The sequence below is a fragment of the Dermacentor variabilis genome, chromosome 4 (genome assembly GCF_050947875.1).
Source record: "Dermacentor variabilis isolate Ectoservices chromosome 4, ASM5094787v1, whole genome shotgun sequence".
NCBI lineage: Eukaryota > Metazoa > Arthropoda > Arachnida > Ixodida > Ixodidae > Dermacentor > Dermacentor variabilis.
The window spans coordinates 52,422,722-52,438,145 of NC_134571.1; the positions used below are offsets into that span (position 1 = coordinate 52,422,722).

At 45.5% G+C, this 15,424-nt stretch overlaps 1 protein-coding gene across 3 annotated transcripts in view; it reads right to left on the reverse strand.

Annotated features, from left to right (window-relative positions):
• LOC142579142 (uncharacterized) overlaps positions 1-13,403 on the reverse strand; it is a 159,036-nt gene extending 145,633 nt beyond the window's left edge. For all 3 annotated transcript variants that reach the window (XM_075689056.1, XM_075689058.1, XM_075689057.1), the window contains exon 1: positions 13,042-13,403. The gene's annotated coding sequence lies outside the window, so the exon portion shown is untranslated. The remainder of the gene's footprint in view (positions 1-13,041) is intronic.
• Positions 13,404-15,424: the final 2,021 nt, after the last annotated feature.

Consider the following 15,424-nt stretch of genomic DNA (forward strand, 5'->3'; position numbering starts at 1 on the left):
GGACGCAGCCCGAAATCAGTGAGAAGGGAACTTGGCGTAGGACAAACCAAGAGGTATGCACAGATAGCTAAACATGGTAATATCATCAGCAATTTAAGAGGTATAGTAAAAGCAGTGGAAGAATTCTAGAATTACCTGTACAGTACCCAGAGCACTCAGGATAACTCCATTCAAAACTAATGAACAGGATACATAAGCTCCTATAATTAGCGATGAAGTCGGAAGGGCCTTGCAAGACATGAAACGGGGAATAGCGGCAGGAAAACATGGAATAATAGTCCATTTAATCAAAGATGGAGGAGACATAATGCTTAGAAAACTGGCGACTCTATATACGAAGTTTCTGTGGACTTCAAGGGTCCCAGAAAACTGGAAAAATGCAAACATTATACCAATCCACAAAAAAGTAGACGTTAAAGAATTGAAAAATTATAGACCCATTAGCTTACTCCCAGTATTATATAAAATATTCACCGAGATGACCTCCAATAGAATAAGGGCAACACTGGACTTTAGTCAACCAAGGAAACAGGCTGGCTTCAGGAAGAGATACTCTACAATGGATAACATTCATGTCATTAATCAGGTAATCGAAAAATCCGCAGAGTACAATCAGCCTCTATATATGGCTTTCATATATTACGAAAAGGCATTTCGTTCAATAGAGATACCAGGAGTCATAGAGGCATTATGTAATCAAGGAGTACAGACTGCTTGCGGAAATATACTGAAGAATATCTACAGAGATTCCACAACTACCTTAATTCTCCACAAGAAAAGTAGGAAGTTACCTGTAAAGAAAGGGGTCAGACAAGGAGACACAATATCTCCAATGCTATGTATGCACTGCGTGCCTGGAAGAAATATTCAAGCTATTAAACTGGGAAGGCTTAGGAATAAAAATCTACGGCGAATACCTCAGCAACCTTCGGTTTGCCGATGACATTGTTCTATTCAGCAACACTGCAGACGAGTTGCAACAAATGATTGGGGATCTTAACAGAGAAATCGTAAGAGTGGGGTTGAAGATTAATATACAGAAGACAAAGATAAAGATGAATAACCGGACAAAGGAACAAGAGTTCAGGATCGCTAGTCAGCCTCTATAAAGTCGGTGAAGGAGTACGTTTACCTAGGTAAATTAATCCCAGGGAACCGTGATCATGAGAAGGAAACTCGTAGAAGAATAAAAATGGGTTGGATCGCATACGACAGACATTGTCAGCTCCTGACTGGAAGCTTACCATTATCATTGAAAGGAAGATGTATAATCAGTGCATTTTACCGGTGCTGACATATGTGGCAGATACTTGGAGACTGACAAAGAAGCTTGAGAACAAGTTAAGGACCGCACAAAGAGCGAAAGAACGAAGAATGCTAGGCACAACCTTGAGAGACAGAAAGAGAGCAGTTTGGATCAGAGAGCAAACGGGTATATAGCCTATATTCCAATTGACGTTAAGAGAAAAAAATGGTGCTGGACAGGTTATGTAATGCGCAGGTTGCATCATTAGGGCTACGGAATGGGTACCAAGAGAAGGGTGTCAGAAAAGGTTAAAGATCGTACTTTCCATCTTCCCACGAGGATGGAAAGTAAGAACTGGTAGCACGCGCCCAGCTTTCTGTATACCCTTCAACCACTGCACTGCGCTGACTGGCATGTGCGTGAGTAGTTTGGGATTCGGCGTGAACACAACCCTCCAATTTATGTGGCGTGAAAAGAATCTTGCTTTACGTACGTAGCCGCGCGTGTATTTGGCGCGGCATTTGGCGCGCGTTTCGAATGGCTCTAAACATAAAATAACTCAGAAATTCAGGCTATATACCGTTATCATGGAGTCAAAGGCTACCTATTAAAGAAAACAAAAGAAAGTTAGACCAAATTTTTGCAACAGTGTTTCTTTAAGAAGAAGCTTTGATAAGGCACAGTGAACCGGCTAGAACCCGTCAGTCTGTGACTATATATCTGAAGGACGCCATGATTTCGCTCTCATACACCAAAATAACAGAAAGCAGATTTTTAAAAGTTTTTTTTTAAACATAAGCCGGGCACCACGTACGTGCGTGTCATATTGTATCTTACGCCCTACTCGAAGGCCAAACGGACTGAATGGTCTGGTTGATTGGGCTGAACGTCCAAAAGCAGCGAAGTGTGCATCGAAGGAGGCGGTTGTGAATGGTTATCGATTAATTTTGGCCTTGCGGAGTTCTCTGACGTGCCCGTTAAATTTACATAGATTGGTTGCTTAGTCTGGTTGGTAACGGTGTGTATTACAGGCGGTGTTAGGTCTTGCAGTATGGACCGGCAGTTGCTCCACCTGTTCGTCTCTTTCGCAGTTCAGGGTTAGGTTGTCACATACACGTCCATTAGTTCAGTGTCCCACATAGATACGCGAGTAGAATGCGTCAAATCTCCCTATGAACTATCGTCGGTCCTTCGGGGATCATGATATGCTCCACACACGCGTTTGGAAATACTCTCTGTTTGCAGGTTGTCAAGTAGTGAAAAAGCTTAACCGATCGGAGGCCACTCTGAACAGGTTCGACCAACTCTCCAGCACGGGCGTTCAAGTCAGGGCGAAAAACCTCTCTGCTATGCACAGAATGTCGGAAATTAGGTGACGTCGACCACTTCATTTTGTCCTGCCAGCGCTTCAATATCGAGAGGGGGGGATGTAAATAGACTATAGGCGTGCCTCTATTGCACCCTCCAACGTAACGCAGTCGCCGTGGTCGCGAATCGAACCTGCAGCCTGATACTCGGCATCGAAAAGGTCGTAACCACCCCGACGGGTGACGTCACCATCGAACCTGCTCCTTACGCATTCTAACGCAAAGTTACTCAGCTATCACCCAAAAGAGAACGCGGCGTAAGGGCGTCCGCGTCGAACATGCCAATGCGCAGCTGTTGTTTTGCGTAAAACAAGTCGCCAGATGCACGGTGCCCCATAAGACACACCATGCCGCGGTAAAAGCAAACGAAAAAAGAAAATTCCAAAGAGAAACAAGTCACTGTAAACAACAGACAAGTCAAGGTTATAAGGGTCACACTTGCCACACTTTCCGTTGACCGCTGACGAGAGATCGTCGGGAGGGAACGAGCTGGCGCAGGTAGACGCTGCTTGCCATATATTGCTTGGCGTCAAGCGTGAATCTGATTAGGCTGCGGGCGGTCACAGACGATGCGCCACGCTTGGCTGCATCCCACGCGGTCGCACGGCATTCTGCCGGCCAGAGAATGCCTTCGTGTAACCGGCGATTGACCTTATGCCGTGCACGACCGCGAGTGGCCACAGCTGCGCGTGAAGTGGACAACCCGTTTGTTTGAAAGGGTTCGAAATGTCAGGGGTCTGCTCGGCGAAGCCAGTGCTCCGACCGAGCGGACGTCGTCGAGTCCACGTTTGACAATGGACCGCCGGTGCTCGAGACAGCAGAATGAGACGACAGCGGCCGAGGCGATGCTCTGAAACGTTTCAGAACGGGCGTGTAGCATCATATGTTCGTTCACTTCAGACGTGGCGTTATAAGGGTGTTTGTTCTACGCTGCAGAAGCACTAATTGATTTGTGCGATAAGGATCGATGCGCTGAATCTCTCGGCGCGTCAGTGATTTAGTAACCTCGTTATTCTTAGCAGTAAGTTTATCAGCGGACTACTCATTAATTATACAGTTGTTATACCTTTCTTGAGTATACAGCGTACGACATATACGCACCTAATCGATCACAACAGCCGACTGCTCAGCGAGGTTTCGACTCCTAAGAAAAGGTATCATTCACTAACAGAAACCATTACCCTAGCCAGATAGTTTGCACTAATACAAAACAAGGTTGAGAGCTGCGCCAGTTCATACACGATTGAAGGTGAAAACCAACGAAAAAAACCAACGTGCACAAGCAAGACCGCGATAGGACGAGGCTGGTTCCCATACCGCCGTGTTCTTGCTTGTGCAGCTTTTTTTTTTTTTTTTTGCTGGTTTCACGTGCAATCTTGTACTGATACTGATGGCCGCTGTTGTGGCTAACGGACGCTAGTACAAGCTTCCTTTTGTGAGCTGTACCTCGCAAACATCTGAAAATGGCCTAAGGTCTCTGTTTTCGGGAGTTCCTCTTGAACGGATGTGAGGCGCAAGCAGAATATATGTTCTTATATAGGTTGCTTCGGTCACGTGACTTTCCAGTCAATGTTACTTTCACAAAATAATGCGCGGTTCAGATTGAAATCAATCATAATATGCTAAATGTGCTCGCTTTAAATTCTCTATACGGGCTGCAGCTCTAGCAGGATTACAGCATCCAGTTCGTTGGTTGTTTGATTGATACTATAATTGCAAACCAACGCGCCGCATGTCGGTATTTTGATATTACGTGACATCCTGTATAAAAGCTCACATGCTCTGATATAAACCTGTAAGATCGTTAATATTATGGTAAAACACATGCGGGTGTTTTAATAGATAGATAGATAGATAGATAGATAGATAGATAGACAGATAGATATATAGATAGATAGATAGATAGATAGATAGATAGATAGATAGATAGATAGATAGATAGATAGATAGATAGATAGATAGATAGATAGATAGATAGATAGATAGATAGATAGATAGATAGATAGATAGATAGATAGATAGATAGATAGATAGATAGATAGATAGATAGATAGATAGATAGATAGATTATGCCTAACGGCCAAAAGCAACGAAATGTGTATTAGATATGCCGCAGAAGAGGGCTGTAGATTAAGTGCGACCGCCTGCGGTTGGCTAAATTGCTAACTTGTACCCACAGCTAGGTACAGGAGCGTCGTTGTATAATGCCTCCATCCGAAAGCTGCCGCCACTGCCGGGAGTCGAACCCGCGGCCTCGTGCTCAGCAGCAGGGTGCCATAGGCACGGCGTCGATTTGGTGTTACGGAGAGCTTCCAGACTTCTGTAACTTTGCCGTTTCAATATCTTTAGCTGTTTTCAGTTAACTCCATATTCGGCGAGAACCAGTGGCTATAGGAGAATATTCACATTTTCATTCTAGGCGAAACAAACACCACTCAACTCGGTTCAGCGTTTCGCATGTATATATGAATATCAATGTCGGAGTTGGGACTGAACTATATAGCTCCCTCTTAAGCGGATGAAACACGACAGCGGAACATATGCTTTGCTGCTTTTATCAATAAACCTCCGAGTGAAGGCTATAGTTGAAAGACCTCGTTCTGTTGGATTCGTTTTATCGCCTTTAGCAACCTTTTGTAAACGACAAAATACATTAAACCATATTTTTTTTAGGTTAGAACGGTCATAAGAGCAAAGGTGGATGAGTAGCTAACCGAAACAATCTGCGAATAAATAAATAAATAAATAAATAAATAAATAAATAAATAAATAAATAAATAAATAAATAAATAAATGGAAACAGTGCACCTGCATGGCCTGACAAATGATGTATTTTGATAATGAACTCAAAACCAAGACTAAGAAAGAGGTTGGCTGTCAATGCTTCCCAAAGGTTCAGTCATTGATTGCCTCTCTGGCAAGCGCAGCGGACACACACAAATCATGCGGTTTATACTCTCCAGTTAGGCGCTTTTCTCAGAGCTATGGCAGTCAGCATGGTTAATAAGACGGTGGTAGTTTTTAGTATAAAGTGCTACGTCAATCACCACTCTTCAGATGCTGCATGGCGCACCGAATCGAAGCTAGTAAATGAAGGTGGCGATGACTGTGGTCTAGCTGACACCAGTATTGTTGTTGACACGCATATGAGGTAAACCTTTGTCCCGTTATATGCATGCGTTAGAAAATAATGCGAATTGGTTTACAGAAACCGCAGAGATTAACATTTGAAGTAAAACATCGTGTGAGATTTTAGTATATCACTGTAAAAAAACTAAAAAAAAAGAAAAAGAAAGAAAAGATCTCGTGTTTGTTTCTCAATAGTGGTGTATGTCAAATGATTTTGCTAGGTTGCACCCTTTGCGGTGTCTTTTTCTTCCTGTTTGCTAGCATATATATCAATCACGTGCAACAGAATCTTCAGTTTTTAGTAGTGCTGCTTGAGTAATGCCGCACACAACCTCCCTGTTGTGTGCGTTCCGGCACCATCACACTGAACAGCTCTTCAATTCCCTAACATTAAGCCGTCCGAGCATCGATCGATCGGCCGGCATGTCGGCGCCTTATAGGACCTTTATTTTTTTTTCGTGGCGACGAGTGACGTAAACCTCGAATTCAGCGCACTCTCGCCGCCGCACCAACACCACACCGCTTTTATCCTCGCGTGTAAATATATAGGTATACCTGCTGACCGTCATGCGTTCCAGCAACAGCGCGCATCGGTTGTGGTGCAATAGCGATTTACTGAGATTCTAACATGTGTCGATCGTGTGCTATATATAAATGTGATTTCAGGTGAATCGAGGCTGAAATATGCACTCTTTTCTGCTGCAGAAATAGTATCTTCAGCTGCAGTTCTCCTGCAGCTGAAGATATATACTAGCAGCCGAACCAAATGAAGTGCATCTTCAGCCGGCACCACGCTGTGTCGTCCGTTTCAGCCGTTTCGGTTGGCAGTGCTCTCATCGATTTGACGACATGCAGAGTTTTATAGTTCGGCACGAGTTCACAGCTCTGTTGCGCTCGCCTCTTCGAAGTTCAGGCTATAGGGTTCAGGCATCTGGTCTAGTTGCTTATAAATCGCTCGCTCAGGCAGGGCTCGACAACTCGGACGCGCACAGGAGGCAACACGACACAGCGCCGTGTCACGTTTGTGTCAGTGTGTCCTTGTGCTTGAACGCTACGAAAAAAAAAAAGAACGAGTGATTAACAGGGTAAAACTCCCGGCTGTATCATTACGCTGATATGGAAAATTTACTTCTCCAAATGCACGGTATGGTGCGCGCGTTATTGAGATTTATCGAGCAAGCAATGCTCGCTTCTTCGAGTGCATGTCCGTCGGAAGTGGCGTAATTTTTCGAACCGTACAAGGCGATTTGTGGATACAACAAATGGCTATATCTTTGCAATGTGTGTTGTTTGGCTAGTTGGTAGATACTCGGGGGATGGAAATTAGCAGAAAAAATAACATCGCTGCATCGCTGAGGCTATATATGTTCATCACATCGTTGCACTGGGACAAAATGAACTTACGGATGCGTATATATATATATATATATATATATATATATATATATATATATATATATATATATATATATATATATATATATATATATATATATATATATATATATATATATATATATATATATATATCTTTTTCTACATATATAGCGATATCGCAAGTAAAAGTCCGCACAAGTGTTAAGCTGATACTAAAGAAAACCGTTATATTAATCGTGACCAATAAATTGCGCTTCCTTGGGGCTGCGCGTATTCACCTGGACAGAATTAATATCGTCCTGTAAAATTCTACACGCTGCTGCTACTCTGGTCCTGTATTTTTACAGCGCTGTATCTCTGTATATACATGCGTTTGGAGGGAAAGAGATACGGTTCGTTTGCTCAGAAAATGTTGGTTAATTTAGATGTTTGAATTTCTTAACTACACCATGGCACCCATGACGTCACATGTTTGGCTGTATCTTCGTGTGTATGGGTCAGGCCGACCTTTATGCCTTCCGCTAAATACTCTTTCTCACGTGGCTTCTAGTACACAATATATATCAACAGAAACTGCTAGGCTGAGTTTTTCTTTTTTCTTTTCATTTCTCATTTCCGATGAAATATCTACCTAATAATGAGGGCCTAAGTGAGGTGCCTAAAAACTATGTCTGCCAACTCTCAACCGAATCTTTAGTAAAGCTTACGAATTTGGGCCCGGTTTACGATCTTACGAATACTGCGCAGTGTTTCACGAAAAATAAACTCTGTACGCGGAAAGGCTTCGTTCGTCGATTCTGAAACTCCTGTTGGAAGTCTTGCGATGGCTAAAAAATGCAGGAGGGATACTTGCTTCGAGCAAGTTTGGACAGAAAAGTCCCTGAAACAGTCGCTCGAAAAGTCCTTGTAATCTAGCAATGTGTTGCTTGTCACTATTTGCTGGGCCAAGTTTGTTGCTGCTTGTACGCCGCGTCTGAGGTTAAATTATATTTATTAAAGTGATTATGTATCCCTTGTAAAGCCGTGCACTCAGAGCAGGCATTAATGAAAAACAAAACGCGTGTGATTCCCCCCCCCCCCCGCTCTTCCCACTTCGGTGTCGTCTCGGCGAGCGTTTCTGCGAATTTTAAAGTTCGCATCTTGGCAGGTATGCTAACACCCATGCCTCAGCAAGATGCTTGTGCATAAGAGAGAGAGAGAGATAGAGAGAGAGAAAGAGAGAAAGAAGCGAAGAAGGAAGGACAGAGAGGTTAACCAGACTGAGTCCAGTTTGCTACCCCACACGTGGGACGGGAATGGAGAGAGAGAACTAAGAGAGAGAACTTAGGTCTAGGATGTCTATAGTCCGGCACTCAAGTCTGTCGCCCTCAGGTAGTGAAAAAGCGCTCGAACTGCTTTCTGGGCTAATGAACTGTGGGGCCAGGCTCCCAACATCTTCGCTTCCGTAAATGGCCTGTCATCCAGTCTATTCAAGGCACACTGGAGAGTCTCAAGTTGATTATCGAAGCGAGAACAGTGGCACAGAAGATGACTGATGCTCTCTTCACACTTGCACTTAGAGCACATTGGTGAATCCGCCATTCCAATACGATAGCTGTAGGAGTTTGTGAATGCTACTCCTAAATCTAAAATCTAATATAAATCTATAATCTAAAATAAATCTAAAGGTGTGCACAAAGTTTTCAAGGTGGCATTGGCAGTTTCATTTATCACTGACGTTTTTGTCTCTGGCAAAATATAATACGCACTTGTGATAGGCACTGCGCATTCGGGGCATCAGAGTTGTGATGCCCTATACTTTAGCTCAATATTATGCACGGACGGACGGACGGACGGACGGATGGACGGATGGATGGATGGATGGATGGATGGACGGACGGACGGACGGATGGACGGACGGACGGACGGACGGACGGACGGACGGACGGACGGACGGACGGACGGACGGACGGACGGACGGATGGATGGATGGACGGATGGATGGATGGATGGATGGATGGATGGATGGATGGATGGATGGACGGACGGACGGACGGACGGATGGATGGATGGATGGATGGATGGATGGATGGATGGATGGACGGACGGATGGATGGATGGATGGATGGATGGATGGATGGATGGATGGATGGATGGATGGATGGATACAACTTTCTTGTGCGTCCGGAAAGGTTTAACGCGACCCGGGCTCAGGTCTCTCGCGGGGGAACGTCAAGGCCCTGCCTCAACGCCGTCTCACGGGTTTGCTGGACTGCCCACGTCTGGATTCCGAGGTCTAAGCTGCGCAGAGCGGCGGCACACCTCGACGACAGGGTCTCCGGTGCAACTGCCATCTTTCCTAAAACTACATTGCACTCCCACAGCATGCGTTTGAGTATTGCTGGTCCTTCCTGGCATAATTTGCAGGTGTAGTCCTGGTGCTTATCTGGGAAGATACGTTTCAGGCGGAATGGATTAGGGAAGGTGTTCGTCTGGAGTTTTCTCCAGTCGACGGCCTGCCTCCTGTTAAATTTGGGACTCAGCGGTGGGTATATCCTTCTGGCGTTAGATATGCCCTGGTTACGTCGTTGTGTCTGGTGAGCCTGTCCCGTTCTGCTCGAGAAGCGTTCGCTATCGTGCGAGAGGCGTTGCCCTGTTCGGCGCGGCGGGTCATGTCTCGCGCCGTCCGGTGCGCCGTCTCGTTTAGGTTCGGGAGCGCGTCGCCTTCCGTGGTGACGTGCGCGGGGAACCATATGATCCTCGAGCTGGCGGTTTTGGATCTGCCCGCTTTGGCCAGAATGGACAGGGCTTCCTTAAAAATTCTACCTTTGGCGTAATTCTTTACTGCCGTTTGCGAGTCGCTTAGTACGAATTCGCATTCCTGTTCTGTGAGGGCCAGCGCGATCGCTACTTCCGTCGCTATTTCCGAGTGTTTGGTGTATATACACTGCATGTGGTTCTGATTTTGGACTTTGTGTCTATGACTACGACGATGTATTTTTGGCCGTTCGGATATTCGGCTGCGTCGACAAAGCGCGCGTTTCTCTCCCTGCCGAATGAACGGAGCAGAGCCTCGGCTCCTGCCTTTCTTGTGCCTCGGTTGTAATCGGGGTGCACGTTTCTTGGGATGTTTGCCACCGTAATTGTGTCTGATTTTGTTCGGTATTTGCATTTTCTGGCCGTGCTGGTTGTGGTACGTTGTGCCGAGCGTGTTCATAATGTACCTTCCCGTCGTGGTGGTCGACAGGCGTTCGAGCTGCGTTGTGCTTCGGCTAGTTCTTCCAGGGTGTTGTGTATGCCCAGCTGAGCCAGGAGCTCGGTGCTCGTCGATTACGGGAGGCCCAGGGCTATATTGTACGTTTTCCTTATGAGCGTGTGATCTTGTTCTTTTCCGCCACGTACGAAACGCTGCGTACGCTACGTGTGGTAGGCGGCTACGTAGGCGATGCAGCTGACAACGAAGGAGTGGGTCAGTCGAATGACGTTTTCTTCCTTCATGCCCGCGTGTCTGTTGGTTATTGTCTTTATGAGTCTCGTGGCGCTGGTGACTTTGCCTTCGATCTTCCTCACGGTTTCGCCGTTAGCTCCGTTGGCCTCAATGATCATTGCGAGGATTTTAATCTTGTTTACTTTGGGGATTGCGTTTCCGTCTTGGGTGTACAGGTCGATTTCCTCGTACTCCCGGGGTCCCGTGTAGCACTTTGGTGGCATTCCTCTGCGCGTGGGCTGGTGAAGGAGTAGTTCGGACTTGCTCGGAGAGGATACGAGGCCTGTTCCTTGGAGGTACTTCTCTTAACTACATTGAAGTACGCGAACGAAAACAACTTTTCAAGGTGGCATTGGCAGTCTCATTTATCAATTACGTTTTTGTCTCTGGCAAAATATAATATGCACTTGTGGTAGGCACTGCGTATTCGGTGCATAGAGTAGTGATGCCCTATACCTTAGCTCAATATTATCATTTTAATTACTTTTCTTCTCTTACCTACCTTGAAGTACGGGAACGAAAACAACTGTAAGTCGTTAGTATAGCCGCGTGTTGTACAAGGAGTAGTCAACGATGAATTTAAAAGAGTCCCCTCTTAATTTTAAGTCATCGATCTCAATTCGCCTGAATGAAAACAACTTTAAGTTGTTAGCAGCCACATACTGTATACAGTCGTCACCGGTCAGCATTGTCTTTATGGCTCGAACTGATTAACAAGCTATACATTACTAGCTTCAGGACCAAGCGGTATCTATTACAGTGTTATAAAACACGAAACGAATAGAAACACCTGAAAACGTTGTTTTCAAGCAGGTGTGAGCTTGGACCTGTCTGTTCTCTTTTTCTCATTTAATTTCACGTGTATATCCCTCGATCGCTCTTTATGTCACCTTACAAATAAAGCTAAGTTTCATGGCAGTTTTTGCTTTAATATAAAGAACGGCACTGGTGTTGGCTGCTCGCTGAACCACCGAAGAGCGTCATACACCAGGACTTGGGTAGAAGACACAAGCTCTGTCATAACTTTATTATTATTATTATTATTATTATTATTATTATTATTATTATTATTATTATTATTATTATTATTATTATTATTATTATTATTATTATTATTATTATTATTATTATTATTATTATTATTATTATTAGGCGTTACAGCCAGAACAGAGATGAGTCAACTGAATTACAATAACGCACATCGCAGCCAGTGGGCGCGCACTTCGTAGTTATAGTTACGTACCTCGATACAGCTCGTAACATTTGTGGCTCCTTGAGTGCCAACAAACAAAGTAATGAAAAAACAAAAACAGAGCGCTAGCAGTCCACACTTCTCTTCTGTCTCCTTGTTGGCGCTAATTTTAAGTTACGTGTTCTATAGCTTCCCAAGGCAACGCAAGAGCTGAGAGACTCCGTACACAGGGGTACGCTCTGCATTGATTCCGACCGGCCGGGTTTTTTTTTATTATTTTTATGCGCACCCAAACGACGGTACGCGATCGAGATTTTGGATTCCGCGCCCGCGTCGGAACGCGACATCCGCGGACATCGAACCCGCTACCTCGTCCGCAGCAGCAGAGCGTCGTGGGCACTGAGCCACAATGACGGATGTCGGTGCTGAAGAACCACAGATGGACCGACATCAACGAGCTCAGCGGTAGCAAACATTCACGTTACCTTTAACTCGCGTGAAGCTTAGTTCATAAAATACACGTTACTATATACTGAGTGTTTCTACGAATTTGCTGCCAAAACATTTTAAAGATCGCCTTTGGCAGAGAGCACAATTGTAATTCTTTGAGCTGGATAACTCGAAGAGGTAGACGTTACGTGCACGAGAAATCGAAATGCATAATTTAATTATTACTAGAATTCCCTCATTTGGTCTTTTAACTAACTACGTGTGATCGGCACGTATTGCAATTAAATTGTAGCCGGGGGCTTCGCAAGGCGGATCTACTTGGAACGAGTTCTCAGGATGACACAAGTTTCGATATATTAATTCCCGAACATTGCGAAGAAATGCACAAGGCGGCCCACTTACTTTTATGCTTCAAAGCATAAAGCGGCTTTTTGATCAAAATGTAAGTGGAACGACGGTGGCTTTTTTTCCGCAATTTAGGTGGCACGTATCTCCAAACGGTTGTCATCCACAGAATTGCTTTCCAAGTACATGTGCCTTGCAATCTCACCGGCTACAATGTGTAAATTACAATAGATACTGTATAATAATTAGATAAACAGTTAATTAGTGCTGTTATTTCTTAATGAGAAGTTAGTTATTCTTTAATTATGAATTTCGGTTTCTCGCTCAAACAATGTCCGCCTCTCAGGGTGATACAGCTCAAGAAATAAAATTGTGCTATCTGCCACAGCCGATGTTGAAACAAATTTTTTTTTTTTCAGCCTTCGCCGAAGCATCCAGTATATTACGTACGACTTCTGCGAGAGCTTACCGTGCAAGGAAGGCAAGGAAGTCTTTCGCCGAAGAACAAGGAGGCGTCGTCCGTCGACGTCTCTCGCCGAGTCGAAGCAGCAGGCGGAGACGGAGATGGGAGGAACACCTAGAAGCGTCTCGGCCGCGACGGAACGCTTGACGAAGTCGCGGCATCGGGAGAGCCGCGGTTTTAACCCATTTCGCGAGGAGGCGGCGGCTTCAACGCGAACCACTGGCGAGGGTGGGGGGGGGGGCGGAGGGGAGTGGGGAGGTCGATACAGCGAAGGCGTCCTCCTCAGCTGCTGCTGCTGCTGCTGTGTTTGGTGCGACCGCCTGCCTGCCTGCCGGCGTCTCGCAATCGTCGCAGCAGCAGCAGCAGCAGCAGCAGCAGCAGCACGCGGCAGCTGCGGCACGCGCCCGCGCCTCTTGCGTCGGCGACCTTCGCGAGATCGCGCCGAGAAGGTTCGAAGAAGCGACGGCGGCGAAGTCGGCAGCTAGCTCGACGGCCACAGCCGTCTACGCGCCGTCGCCGAGGCATAGAACTCGCACGACGCGCGGAGGCGAGCGCGGGCGGCCACCGTCTAGACGCGCCTGTCGGGACCGCCGCTTCGACTGGCCGACGCTCTGTACGCTACGGCCACGCGCCGCCAAGCGATGAACGCAGTGGAAAAAAAAAAGAACGAGAAAAAAAAAGAAAGAATAAAAAAATAGAAGGGACCCGGGGCTCAGCGCGAGGGAGAGTGCCCCGCGGTGATCGTGAAAAAATTTAAATGAGTGGGTACGAAAAAAAAAAAAATGAGAAGGGTTGAAGCCACGTGATCAAAGCGCCGTGTCGGCTGTGTTTAACGTTTCTGTTTCTCTCTCTTTTTTTTTTCTTCTACTTTTATTGCCGGACTTTTTGTCGCGCGTTTAGACACTTTGGAAACGAGCGCGCGCTTCTTCCATGGAGTCGGGGAAAGCAACGAAGGCCTCGTCAAAGATAATATTTTAATTTATTCTGAATTTTCTACCACGTTATACTCTGATATCTCTATCATGCTGGCGTGAGTTGACGTGCTTGTCATGCGCCTTAATTGTGTTTCTTATCACGCTAAGCTGCGCGAGGCACCAGCGACTCGAACGTATAGCTGAGGAACCATTACTTTTGTAAAGGAGCGCTATCAAGTCAAACGCATGCGGTCGAAAAGCAAAAGAAGCAAAGATAACGATCTGATACTAACATCACCTGCGCTTTATTGCGTTACTTCCTGACAGTGTGCGGTACGGTTCCGCTCATGAGTTCGGCCGCTTCGCCTTCTCATTTCTTGTTCTACCGGGGCTCATTTGTTCTAGATAGTCACGAAGCTCCAAAGGGCAAGCACGCCCGGGTTAGTGTCCCACACATTGACGACAGCGGAGGTACAAATGTCATATTTTGTTTTACATTTGTTTTACAATGTATAGCGGCAGTTTCTGGCGAACAAAAAGAAGAAAAAAAGAACATTGTCACTTTCGCCCGAAGGGCGAGGCATTGACTGCGATAGCAAGGTTTAGCTGTACGCTTGAACTCCTTGGACGATGTGGTACCTGTGGGTGCGGCATGACAAGAAGCAGCATGCAAGGTATATTCTATACATGTATAATCTATACGGCACTCGAGTTCTTCTTCTGTCACTGTAAAGTTGTTCACACCTTGCCTATATATTCTTTACAAAGTTGTTCCTCCGAATTTTGAGAATGGCAGCCCGTAAACAAAGGTCATCAAACAAAACGCCGACAGCGCATGCCTTTTATGTTAAATATTCTGAGACTGAAACATTAATAGCGCGAAACAATAATTGAAAATCGGCCCATGAAAGAGGCCGGGTTTCTACCAGAAAGCCCTCGTGCATAGCGTTTACTGCCAGCGTTTCCCGGTAAACGTTACGGTTACATAAGCTGCATTTGCTGGGAAGCGTGCGAAGCAGTCAGGGATCTTTGAATGCTATCGGCGCCCCACTCTTAAAGGCGATGTTTAAGCGTCTTCCAAATTTTCTTTCTTTGTTTATTCTTTTTTTTTGACGGAGAACGGAGTGTTAACCAGGGACGGCTTGCACGAACATTTAATAATGAACAGAATAACGAATTTTAGAACGCGTTTTAAAATGTTCCATAGACAACGCGTGGTACGCACAAGAACGCGTTTTTAAAGGAACACTAAACTGAAAAAATGATTCCTTCTGCATCAGTAAATTACCTTTCTGCAACACCAGAAACATCACTCTTACAACGATAAGACGTTCGGTTTGCCTACGTGGTGTGTTTGGAATTTTAGTGTAGAGAAAGTTAAAGAGGCCTAACTTCCAATTTTTTTTCTACATTTGAGCAGTAAAACTGCATTAAGATAGCGCGTAGCAAAGTCTTAAAGATTGGCAGTTTCGCCC